The sequence below is a fragment of the Coffea arabica genome, chromosome 4c (genome assembly GCF_036785885.1).
Source record: "Coffea arabica cultivar ET-39 chromosome 4c, Coffea Arabica ET-39 HiFi, whole genome shotgun sequence".
NCBI classification, from domain to species: Eukaryota; Viridiplantae; Streptophyta; class Magnoliopsida; order Gentianales; family Rubiaceae; genus Coffea; species Coffea arabica.
The window spans coordinates 22,681,366-22,695,172 of NC_092316.1; the positions used below are offsets into that span (position 1 = coordinate 22,681,366).

At 35.0% G+C, this 13,807-nt stretch overlaps 1 long non-coding RNA gene across 1 annotated transcript; it reads left to right on the plus strand.

Moving 5' to 3' along the window:
- Positions 1 to 3,450: 3,450 nt before the first annotated feature.
- Positions 3,451 to 11,744, plus strand: LOC140005327 (uncharacterized). The gene is made up of 2 exons (XR_011813145.1): positions 3,451 to 4,047; positions 5,519 to 11,744. It is a non-coding gene; the product is annotated as an uncharacterized lncRNA (long non-coding RNA).
- Positions 11,745 to 13,807: the final 2,063 nt, after the last annotated feature.

Here is a 13,807-nt window from a genome sequence, read left to right on the forward strand (position 1 = left end):
GTTTTTTGCACAGAATGTTATCAAAATTCTTCTTAAGAAGAGAGGTGTTATATAAAAGGACATCAGATTTGGGCCTTCTGAGATGCATTGATAAAGAAGAAGTTGAATATATGATGAAAGAGATACACAGCGGTGTATGTGGACCACACATGAACGGCCATTTGTTGGCTAAGAAGATCATGGGAACAGGATACTTTTGGCTCACTATGGAGCATAACTGTGTAGATTTTGTCAGAAGATGCATAAAGTGTCAAATGCATAGCGATGTTATATGCGCTTCTCCTACAAAACTACATAATGTGATTGCTCCTTGGTTATATTCAATGTGAGGAATGGACATGATTGAAACTATTGATCCGCTTGCTTCAAATGGACAGCAATTCATCCTGGTGGTGATTGAATATTTCACCAAATGGGTTGAATCAATATCTTACAAGCACGTAACCAAGAAGGTAGTAACGGATTTTTTGAAAAGCCATATTATCTATTGTTCTGGGGTATCAAAAACGCTGATAACTGACAATGCAAAAAATCTCAATAATGACATGATAGATGGATTATGTGAACAATTCAAAATCAAACACCAAAATTCTGCTATCTTCAGGTTTCAGATGAACAGAGATGTGAAGGCCGCAAACAAAAATTTTCAAAAAATATTTATAAGATGACGGAAAGACGCCGAGATTGGCATAAAAAACTACCTTATGCATTAATGACTTATCAAATTGCAATCAAGATTTCTACTAGGGCAACGCCTTACTCTCTTATATATGGAATGGAAGCGGTATTATCCGCAGAGGTTGAGATCCCATCCTTGCGCATTTTGATGAAAATCCCATTGGAAGTAGTTGAATGGATTAAGTAGCGTCATGAGCAATTATCTCTAATTAACTAAAAGTGGTTAAATGCTATTTGTCATGGACAATGTTATCAAAATCGAATGGTTCGTGCTTACAACAAAAAAGTCAAACCTCACATATTCGAAGAGGGAAACAAGGTCCTGAAGCGAATTCTTCTAATTCAAGATGAAACCAATGGAAATTTTGCTCCAAATTGGCAGGGACCTTTCATTGTTAAGAAGGTATTGTCTAGGGGAGCGCTCATTCTCATGGAGACGGACGGACAAGTTTTTTCTCAGTCAATCAATTCAGATATGTGCAAAAAGTTTTTCATCTGATTATGTAGATTTTCTTTTTGAAACTACTGCATAAGGTAGATTTACAGGTGGGCCTTCTTCCTTTACAATTAAACACTTTATCTCTAGTTTTTCCTTTTGAACCTCCAAAATGACCTACTCTTTCGTTTGGTAGCCCCTGAGGATCGTAAATCCCACACTGGGGCAGGTTTAATTTTGCATTTGATTTTTCTTAAAAAAAAACTCAAAAAGACCAAAAATATATAGAATAAAAAAGAGAGTAGGAAACCCAATCAAAGACAAAACTGGGCAATTTTTTGAGTTTTAATAGCGTTATACCGGGGCAAATTTTGTAGGATACGAACTCAATATTATTTTAATTTTAAAAGATCTACTTTCAAACCTTAACATTTTTAACATCCCACCTGATGCCATTACAAAAGTCAAAAAACTCCCGATTTTCTCCTTTTACAGTATTTTTAATAGAGAATTTCTTAATCAAATGGTAAATGATATAAATACACCTTCACCAATTTTGCAATGGAAGGATTGTCTCACTGATGCCATCAATCTTGAAATGTATTTCTAAATTGAATAAAAGTTATTGATCAAAACCATTCATTAGGCGAAAACCCGAAAGAGCACTTTTTTCAAAAAAAAAAAAAAGAGAAAAGAGAAAAAAAGAAAAGAAAAAAGAAGGAAAAGAGAGAAAGAGAAAACAACAAAATAAAATGAAAATTACAAATGGGTGGGAGCAACTTTAGTAAAAACATGAAAGGGCATTAAGGTAGAGTTTCGAAGCACATAGAGAGTCATGTATAGAAAGCAAAAGGCTGAAAATTCGATAGCTGGTGATTACATTCATTTGGATTTCTTTTCATACTGTAGTTCTTTTGACAATACTGAATTCTAGATGGGTGATATCAGAAGGGATCAAACGTGGCATTTCTCTCATCATAGACTAGCCATTCAAATTTGTATCTAAGTCTCTAAGTCACTTTTCATCAACTTAATAAAATATCGTTTTCTCATTGAAAATCATTGTTTTTACTCTATTTCATATCATTGTATGAAATAATCTTGTCTAAAACTTGTATATGCTTTTTATTATATTTTACCAAGAAACAATCTCTGTAATTTATCATAATTGATGAATGGACGTGTATATCTCATGGTATACAGTATGGTGGACTAAGCACAGATACTAGAAGATCTAGAACAGGCTGCACAACAGTTTTAAACAAGACAGTTTCTCGACATCTGAAAGCTCATGTTTACATGGTTCTCCAAACTCAAGGGATCACACGGTGGTGGCATTGTATTTCGTCGCAATTATTTTCGTTTTCCTTTTATAGGTTGGATTACATGACATCATTTACACCTTCTCGAAGGAAGGAAAAGAATAGCAGTTGTTTTGATTGAACCCAATCTACACTAGGACAAATTTTTGTAGAAGTGATAATTGATTCTATAAATATGCTCAATATTTACTTAGAAAAATAGCAAAAGTGCTCCTCCTCTTTCATTTAATTGGGACGCATTTTCATTTCTCTTGTCATTTAATTGGATTTGAATTTTATCCCACCAATCTGCCATTTAATTGGATTTGGGTTTTATCCCACCAATCTATCATTTAATTGGTTTTGAATTTTATCCCACCAATTTGTCATTTAATTGGGTTCATATTTTATCCCACCAATCTAACATTTAATTAGGTTCAAATTTTATCCCACCAATTTGTCATTTAATTGGATTTGAATTTTATTCCATCAATCTGTCATTTAATTGGGTTCGAGTTTCATCTTACCAATCTGTTAGGTTTTACTAGTTTCAAAATGATTTTTGCAGATTTTTACTAATTGTTTGGAATTAAGTTGGATCCTGCCGATCAATTTAAACGATTGCTAGTTTCACTAGTTTCAATTTTGTTTAAATACTCACTTTGCTTGTTTTTATTTAGTCGTAACTGAAGCAGACAAGTAAGTATTTTGGTGTTTACATCTTTGTCTCAAGTTTTTCTTCGAAACTTAGACAAAGAAGGGTAAACTGTAGACACCAAAAAATTTTTTAATTCATGTTATTATTTTCTTTTATTTTTATTTATTATTTATTTCTATTTCATTTTTCTAAGAAAAATTATTTTTATCTTATTTGATTTTATTTGATTTTTTTTGTAGGAAAATCAAAAAAGGGAAAAGAAGGAAAAACAAAAATGAAAAATGCAGTTTTTCTTAAAAAAAAAATTTGCTTCAAAGCACGCGCACTTCTTCATTTTTGCAGCAACGCAGAGAACAATATAAGAAGAGAAGGTTGGTTTTCAAGCAAGAAAAATGTGTTTTTGCATCCCATTTTCTTTCCACACAAGTTTAGTAAGTACAAAAGGACACCTCATCTCTACAAGAATCATCAAGAAACTCTTGGAAACAAGGTGATCAAAGGGATAAAAATAAGCCAACAAAATCCATTTCATCTTCACCATTGATAGGAGAGTTTTGAGAGCATAGGGTGATTTAAAAAGGAAAAAAGGGGTTTTTGGGAAAAAAAAGAGAGGAAAAAGGCGGCTAGGCAACAGAGAGAAAAAAGAGAAAAACAAATTTTTTTTTTTTTAAAAAGAGAGCAGAAAGAGAGGGAATAGGGCTGATGATCCGGTCAGCTTCTTGACCCATTCTGATCTCTTTAGAGCGGCTTTTGATTAAATGTTTGTTTCTAGGTAATTTATGATTGTTGGGGAGAAAAATTTCTGTTGAAATTTTTTTGGAAAAAACTGGTGCAACATCTTCGAATTGGGTTCTGAACTTGTTGCTTTCGCCATCCTTGAAGATCTACGACCGAAAGTTTTTATGTCGTTTCAGCAATTTAGGCGATTGTTTCAAGTTTTTCTCACTTTGATTCGAGTCCCCAATCATTTATAGGTAATGATAGCTTCTCCTATTAGTTGATTTAACACTTTTCATGAAGTTTTTGAACCATGACATGAGTTTTTCTATTTCATGAATTGGGTTCTTAGATATTTTGTGATTTGTGATGTTTTAAAAAACTGGTTTTGATGGCTTGAATTTGCCCAAAAGGTTTGAAGATGGTCTAATGTTTGATGATTTGATGATTTCGCCGAAAAACCTTCAACTTCTGGTGGACCTACTCTTGGTTCCACCAGAAGCTTCCACCAAAAGCTGGTTTACTTTTCTTCTTGCATCTTCCATCATTTTTTTTCATTTGATCTTTGATGAATGGGTATTTGCAGTTGGGTTTTGTTAATCAAAATGGGTTGATGTTTCATGTTGGGTTCTTGGTTGATAAATTAAGGGGCTTTGTTTTTCTTTTTATGGTTGATTACAGCTTTTCTTTTCTTTGGGTTTGTAACAAGACTTTGAGGTTCAAGTCCAAATGTTTTTACTGGACTTAAGAAGTAGAATAAGTTGGGCTGATCTACTCTTTTACAACAAAATAACCCGATCATTTTGGTTAGGCCAAATTGGTTCGGCCCAAGTTAAATCACATAAAAGAAAGAAAATGTGGCCCAATGCCATTTTTCTAATGAAATCAGAAGTAAACTTTTGCAATTCGGTCCTTTATCCTTGTCCTTTATTTTTCTTTGATTTTGACCCCTAATCTTTGTAAGAATTATGTTTGACCTCAAAACCTTTTCAATTTTTACAATTCAGTCCCTAATGGTTTTGATTTCTTAAGTATGATTGTTTATCTTCTTTAATTGTTAATCATGTTTCATTTAAATGCATTTAATTAGTAAATTCTAATGATTTTTATGTTTATTTGTGTTTCTTTATATTGTGAATTTGCTATATGTTTTCATTTTCTTTTAAATTGTTAATTAAATTGGTGTCTTGACTATTTTGTTAATTTTGAAGTATAAATAGGGCAAATTCTGCCTCATTTAACCACTACTTCAAGGGAGGTATCTCCTATTATTGTTTTAAATTCTTTTATGCACTTTTATGTGCTTTTTTATGTGAGATTGCACGCTTTGAGTGCTTTTTCTTTTATTTACTTATTTTATTCATTTCAAGTTTTCATTTATTTTATTTAATTTTTTATAATTATTTGGAAAGCATTTAAATGTCAAATTGTAATAGATAGATGTTCAAAAAATATATTTAGTTAGACCATGTAATATATAGATTTTATTTTTGTCAGAAATGTAATTAGTTAAATAAATGTAATAGATAAGTTTATTATTTCCAAAAATTCTCCTTCGAGATTGTAGTTAAAGACCCTGTAGACACCAAATTTTTGATTTTTTTTAAAAAAACTTTATTTGTTTAATTAATTTAATAGATTTATTTGTTTCAATTCTAGGGTTTTTATTTGTATTTTATTTTATTTTGTTCTGGTTTATTTTATTTTTGTCTTCATACTAAATTTCAGAAAAACAAAAGAAAAAAAAGAAAAGAGTGAGGATGACAAGTGGGGAGTCATGCTTGGGGACAAGTGTCTCTCTTGTATTGAGGACAACAAGGCATGTAAGGGGGTTAGGTGTTACACATTTTTTGGGGGCCCAAGATTGAAAAAGGGAAAGGGGGCTCCGACAAAGGAGAGGGCAGTGCTTCATCTTGGGGGCCGAAAGAAAGAGGAAAGCAATAGGAGGTTGACGGCGGGGAGAGCTAGAAAGAAAACAGAGGAGGGCCGAGGGAGAATAAAGAAGGGAGGCGGCTAGAGAGCGAGAGAAAGTCTGGGGGCTGGGCAAGAAAATCAGGAGAGAGGGATGGAACAAAGGAACGAAAAGGGAAGTGGCGGCTGAGTAGAGAGGGCTACCAAAAATCTGGAAGGGAGCTTGCGACGGTTCTGGGGGAGCAAGAAATTAGAAGAAAGCTTCCGGGGAAGCAGGGGGATGAAGCAAAAGGGTAGAGAAAAAACTGACTAAGGAAAAAAGGCAAGAGGCAGCGGCTGAAGAAAAAAAACAACTGAGCGAGGCTAGAGGAAAAAACAGAGGGGAAGCTAAAGGATTGGGGAGGCCAGGGATCAAAAGGGGCGGCAAAGAAAGAGAGCAAGAGCAAAAGGCAAAAATCTGGGAAAAACAAGAAGAGGGAAAACCCAGAGTTTGCCGAAGAGAAACGAAGGGGAGAATCCAAATGGGTGGTTGAAGACACAATCGAAAGAGCTTGGGCCAAAAACAGCGGACTCGAATTCCATTTCTAATGATCAAGACCAGGGCAAACAAGTACTCCACGATGCTGCTGCTGCTGTCCGTCGACCACCACCAGCGCCGCCACCATCCAGGTTCATTTCAACTTCAGAAATTGAGAGCAATAATGGAAAAGGCAAGAAGAAAGGGACGCCATTCTGGATACGGTAAGCCGCTATCATCTTTCAAATTTCAGTTTTATGCAAGCTTTCGAAGCCTGTTTTATTTTTCACGTTGTGGCTTGTAGCCATTTCTCTGTTGAGTTATTCACTAATTGGAAGCATGTATGCTTTGAATGTCGATTGGACTGGAGTTTCTTGTGTTCTGACATAATTTTGGGGCTGATTGTTATACCTTTTGAACGGAGAATTTCGGGAATTTTTCATGCCCACTTGTTGTATGTTAAAATGCCTAACCTAAAAATCTTGTTTGAAGGACGCTTGATTTCTGTTTTGCATGTATTAGGCCAGGCCAAGTCTTGTCAGAGCGGAAGTGAGAATTTTGAGGGATTTTGATATGTTTGTTCCTGCGCCTTCTCTGTTCTTTTTCTTATCTTTACCTTTGTATGAATTTGGATCAAGATCCTGAAATTATATAAGAGGGAGTTTGTGTGAATTGCATCTTGGAGAGTTGTCAGAATTGAATTTTCTGGTATTCATTCGTAGACAAAGCAAGGTGAAAACAGTCGGATGTTCGAACCTGTTTTGGAGAAGATGTTTGTTTGTATAGTTCTGCGATTTCAGTCCCTCCATTTTCATTTTGTTTGTAATTTAACCCCAGAATTTAAGAACCTCATAGTTTGACCCCAAAATGTTCATAATTCTTTCAAATTAGACCCCTATTTTTGCTATGTTGGAACCCCTTAATCTTCCCTCTTGTTCTGATATGACCTAGAAAATTTAGAAAAGAGAACTTGTTTCTTCCTTTTACATCTTAATCATTTTTTTTAATATGCATGAGTAGTCTTTTAATTGGATTAATTCTTGATTTTAGGTCATAATTGTGGTTTAATAATTTTAGTTGTTTTTACCATGTTGGGTTTTAGTGAAACAAGTGATTTGGGTTGAGAGATTATTTTGAGGGAGTGGGTTGAGTCTATTATTTTTGGGTTTTGATTTGGGCTAGAGGGTGGAAGCCCATCGACTTTGTTGGTTATTCTTGGGGTTATAAATGACAGATTGATCCATTCTTTTTGCTGTGGGTCTCGGTTGGGTTGGTGGAAGGTTTGGGCCCAAACAAATAATAAAATGGCCCAATGGCCTGTCTGAATAAGAATCTGGTCATGGAATTTGCAAATCAGCTCCTGGGTTTCTCCTTAACTATACTGTGGCCCTGACCATTTTCAATTGCTTTCATTTGGGTCCTAGTTTTAAATTGCAAATAGGCCCCTAAACTTCATTTCTCTTTAATTTTGACCCCGAAACTTTGCTAATGTTTGCAATGAAGTCTTTTATTCTTTTGACTTCTTGAATGGGGGTTGTTTATATAATTTAATTGATTCAATTTCATAATTCATTTTTATCTTTTATGATTATTTGTTAATTAAAGTGATTCCTTGACCTTTTTCTTTTATTTTGGAGGGCAAATAAGTGATTTCATATCATTATGGCCCCAATTCAAGGGAGGTACACCCTTTCCCTCATTCCTTACTTTATTTGACTCTACGTGCCTTATATGCTTTTACATGCTTAATTGCTTGCCTTTTGAGTTATTTATTTATTTATTTATTTTTAATTTGGCATATTCATTTTAATTTAATTTTGGTTATTTGAAAGGCACTTGAATGCCAAATTTGTAATAGTTAGGTATTATTTAATTCATTCCCCCCTTAGATTGTAGTAGGACATCCCCAAATGTAATAGTTAGGGCTTTATTCGCTTTATTGAGTGTTGTGTGATTTGCATGCTTACATGCTATGTGTTACCGCTTTCTTAGGATCTCGCATCTAGATACCATGCTTATGTGTTATGTGCTATATGTGTTTCATGTGTTTATTTGCTTTATTAGCCTTTATATAATTTATTTGATTTGTAATGAATCTGTAACGTCACCACACTAGTCCAACGCTAGTTGTGGCCTTTGTTCTCGATTTTCCACTAGTCCAATGCTAGTAGGAACTCATAGATATGGGCTAGTCCAACGCTAGACCCTTAGGAGCCCTTCGAGCGTTAGGTCATGATTGTGTGATAAAATCATTACATTCTCGTGCATACTTTTCACCTTTGAGGGTCTTTTATCATTTTGACATGATATTCCCCCTTATACATATATCCCTTTTCCCATATTCTCCCTTATATGTATATTATTTATCCCTTTGTATGCGACATGACATTAGACTTGCATTTCATCTAAGTATTAGACCTAGATTAGTCCATCTTGCTTGATTAGAATAAGGAAAACCCCTTGAATATGAGATATGGACGAGTTTGGCTTTTCTAGCCTTAGCACGCTCGTATTCCCTCTATTAAAGGGAACATTGAAGTCACGAGTATAAATTCCCCGCACCCATTATGATGCATTCCCTTAGGTCATACGCATTTGTATATTATTATTATTTTCTTTACCTTTTCTTTCTTTCGAAGTCTCGTGACTTGCATTATTCATGACTTCTTCGAAGAGTTTTTATTGGGCGTCACGATTAATGTGATTGGAACCTATTGAGCTTTGAAGAGATATTTTGACTCCCCCAATATCCCCTTAGGTCTAGGGTTTGCATTCATATAGCGCATTCAAATGTGATAAATTTTTAGATTAAAATGAGAAAATCTTTGACTAAATCGCGCAACTAGTCTTGGCTAGGTTGAAAGGGTGCCTTGGATTCTTATCCTTGCTTTCCCTTTCTTCAAATGTGACTCCCGAATCTTTTTCTCTGATTTTCGTAAGACTTGGAGTCGTTTAAAAGGGGTTTCCTACTTTTTCCTTTCAAATTCATTTTTAGGTGACTTGGTACACCTTAACTCTATACCAAGTGGCGACTCCGATTTTTCATTCAAAAAATTCTTTTTAAACTATATTTTGGGTCAAATCGTCGCATTTTCATGTCCCATTTAGACCCATATTTTTCATTTTCTTTTTCAAATCAAAAATTCACTTTTTAAAACCATTTCTTTTATTTTTTTAAAAAAATGGGGCGCGACAGCTGGCGACTCCACTGGGGACTTAGAGAGTCCGAGCATTTGATTTAGTCGATTATTTTCTGCGTTTAACCTTCTTATCTATTACATTTGGATGTTTAGGATTGCATTCCTCTTTCCTTTTGCCCTTTTTCTCTTTTTAGGGATTTTTGCATCTATCGCGCGCCCAATCGCTCTTCGCACACTATGTATGTGATGAATGGATGGTTTATTTATTTGTTTGCTTTATATTTGTATCGCGCTTGCATTATTGGGTGAGGGTAACTACCCTAGAGCCGTCGTCCGCATTTATGGTACCCAATCCCTCCCCTCAATAAGAGAAACACTTCATACGTGCATGCATTATTTTATCCCTATTTTTCTTTTTCGTGGGCGCCATCCCACATCTCCCTATAGGATTAGGATCGATTGCCTTGGGTAGGCGGATGGTGTGCTCTGCGCCCATAGCGCTACCTAAGGGATCACTCGAGCCACCGATCGAAAGCCTTGGGAGTGATGACCCTTCGCCTTTAGGTCTGAAGGCTTGGGAGCCGGAAGCCAAATCGAGTCTAGATGCATTAGAAAGCCAAACCTCATGCATCCATGTTAGAATTGCCTAGGGTAGAGTCGACCTTACCCTGTTTAAGGACACAAGGCACGAGGGGAGGGATCTCACCCTCTTTTCCCTTATTTATCTTTGGTTGCTTCTTATATCATCTATTTGTCCAACGTGTTATGTGATTATATGTTGAACTAATGTTTCCTTGTTTCTTATCTTTGCATTCACAAACGTTAGGAAATAAGAAGGTCTGGCATGATCTTCTTTTAGGGCCTAACCTTATAGATAGGCTATTGCATGTTTAGAAATTCTGATATAATGGCATGTCATTTTAGGCCTACCCTAGCATATGAAGGGTTCCTTAGGTCGTTTTCATTGCATATTTTATTGCTTTAATAAACTGGCATCATGCATCCACCTTAGAGGGAAAACCATTTAAGGGATCCCGTGTTAGGAATAAACCACCTCGTGTCTCGGATACTTAATCCAAAGAGACTTGCACGTTTACATTTCTTGTACCATCCAAAGGGGTAGTGCACAAGGTAAGGTAGGATCCGATCATGTTCATAGAGCGATCTTTGGAATATGAGCGTCTAGTAATCACTTTTTGGACATTTTATCAAAATTGGTAAAAATCCCTCGCGTAAAGGATATTAATTTGAAGAAATTTACAAATAATTCCTCACTATTGAGACGAAAAATAAATTGAGGCCAAAATTTGATTTTAGAAGGCTCATAGACTAATGCGTCGCAATAAATTTTGAAACTACCAGTGGATAGATTGATTTTCAAATAAGCTGTCAATTCCATTCAATCCATTGGACCATTTTATTCATCAATTTTATCCAATCCATTTTGTCAATTCATTCAATTTTAGGACAATCTGATCATTTTTGAATAAATCATTAACTCCCATTTCATTCATTTGACCAATTCACCCATTTTTAGGGCAATCGAACCGATTTCAAATAAACCATTAATTTCATACAATTCATTTGTCCAATTTACCCTTTTTAGGGTGATCTGGTCGATTTTTGAATAAATCAGCAATTTCATTCAATTCATTTGTCCAATTTACCCTTTTTTAGGGTGATCCGGTCGATTTTTGAATAGATCATCAATTTCATTCAGTTTAGTTGACCAGTCTAGCTATGTTTAGTGCAATTCGATCGATTTTGAATAAATCAATTTCATCATATCCATTTGACCTGTTTATTCCCTTTAGGGCTTAAGTCTAAGGTTCACTGAATAAATTAATCGAGACATTGTAATATCTTTTACACATCATTTTGTGTTGATCAAAGCAAGCGATCCATTCGGACTTTGTCCTCATTTTTAGGACAAATGTTTCTTCTCACTCCAAATTGGCCAAATTTTTTCATATCATTTTTCACTCAATCAGTTAATCGGATTCATCAGGTATTGTATGGTGCCTACCCTAGAGGATTGCATTTTCATGCTAGAACTACCCTTGGCATAAAAGGGCTCCCCCATAGGACATGCATACCGATTTTGTAGTCTTGCTTACTAACTCGGGATATTTTTCTTTTGTTTTCCCCCTCCCCTGCATTCATAAAAATGCTTTAATAAGGTGAAAATGTTTTTCTATGTCTGATCAAATTTGAAAATTACAAGTATTACTTGATTCTTGGGCAGGCCTTGCAATGAAAACATGAAGGATCTATCTGAAAGCGTTTGGCTAAAGTCTCTAAGAGATTTCATGATTGTTTTTCAAAGAAAATTCTGTATGTTTGACTTGTTAATACATTCTTGTCCTAAAAGAAAAGGAGACGAAAAGTGTATAGATATGGAGCTCTTTAAAAAGTTTTCTCTTCTCATTTGTATTATAATTAAACGAGAAATTTTGTTTTAAACTTTTTTCAGCAATAAAGTTTTTAGACAATTATTGTTTCGTGTATATTCATGTACATTTCATTCTTTATTTTTGCTCATTGGAGATTTCATGGTGAATCTTAAGAAATAAGACCAAATTGAGATTTTCTCAACCTCCAACCTGAAAATTCACAAGTGTATGCTTTCTAAAATCCTTATGTACACTAGATTGGTGATCCAAGTTATACAATAAAAGTGCTCAAAATTATAAAGAGGTCACTCAAAAGGCCCCATGAGATACCTTTTCTCCTTCACTTAATCTCAAAATAAAATCAGTCACATTGATTGATAAATTGCTAATTGGGGCAACCTTGGCTTGAAATGTCTGCTATGTCTAATTATATTCAATTCACATCTAAGTGAAAGCAAAAATGTGCATTATCCTTGTTTATTTTGGAAATTTGGAATGATACTTCGAACGTTCGTTTCTCTACCCATACAGATTTTATCATTTGCTCTCCCATTTGAGCCTTTGAAAGAATAATTTCGTTTCAAATAAGAGCCTTAATGATCACTACCCTACATTGGAAAATTTTCAAATATCAAAAGGAAATGGATTTTCAATGAGCAATTCGTTACTTTGATTGTCATGAAGCGTAAGAATGATGCTTTGGCCATCGTTTCTACAACCTAAACACTGTTTTACCCCTTGCATCCTCATTTGAGCTAAAATCGGTGGTTCTTTTCAAAACACCTATGATCGCACCCCACATTGGGGAAGGAGATTGAAGAATTTTTCAAAAAGAAAAGGGAAAGGTAAAAATGCTGAACCAAAAGAGAGAACCCCAAATGGGAAAATTTGATTCTACCTGAGCTTCAATTTTGAAAAAAGAGAAAAGAAAAGAGAAAAAGAGAAAAGAAAGAAAAGTTGTCCGGCGGATCCTCTATGTTTCACGGATATGGATGAACGGAAGTCATCCTCGGTTTATTGATTCAGATGCATGTAAAAAATTTCGCATTAATGAAAATTTTCCTTTCAGAGTTAATGTAAGAAACGGATTAAAAGTCAGGCCCTCTTCTTTTCTAATCAAACATTCTATCCCTAGTTATCCCTTTTGAGCCTTCAGAATAAATTATTTCGTTTGGCAACCCTTGAGGATCACAAACCCCACACTGGGGCAAGTTTGAGTTGAAAAAGAAAGAAAAGTCCCAAGAGGTGAAAAAAGAAAAAAAAACCTCGGTTGAGCATAAATTGGGGTAAATTTTGAAATTTCGAAGGAATGGCGGAAGGCCGAAAGTGAAAATCAATCAAAAAAAAAGAGAAAGTTGAAAGAGAAAAGAGTCTCAATTGAGAATAAACAGGGGCAATTTCTGATTTAACCCTAAAACAGGGTTGGCGCAATAATGCGATCTCAGGTCATTCAAACCGCTTTTAAGTCTTAACCTTTCTAAGCACCCCACCTGACCCCATTACAAAAGCCGGAAGCCCTGACTTCCGTTCTTTGCAATATCTCTGTCAAGAAATTTTCTAATTGGCAAGTAATGTTCATGTACTGATGCCAAGAAATTTTTTAGATGTATTTCTGAATTGATTAGATGAGATTGGCACTGCCCATCAAGTGAAAATCCGTCAGGGCACCATTGAAAAGAAAAGGAAAAGAAAAGCGAAAAATAAATGCAAAAGAAATGAAAAGATTTGATGGTGAAATCCCCGTTAAGTGATGATAAAAGTCAAACAAAGGTTAAAATCTTTGAGTTCAAAATAGGGGCATTTTTGGAAAAATGCGATCTTCGGTGCAACGTCCTTGAAAGTCTTATTCTTAACTATCGTTTTTAAGCCACATTACAAGCTCATAAATTCCATCGTTGACTTATCCTGCATGGCAACCAAAAGTGAGGATTATACTCATGAGAAATCCATTAATCATTTGTGATCATAAGGGTATGATCAGTTTTCACATGTTTAGCTATCGTTTTTGCCGATACGTTACAAGCCTAGAAAGCTTATATGCTGACTAAATTTTCTC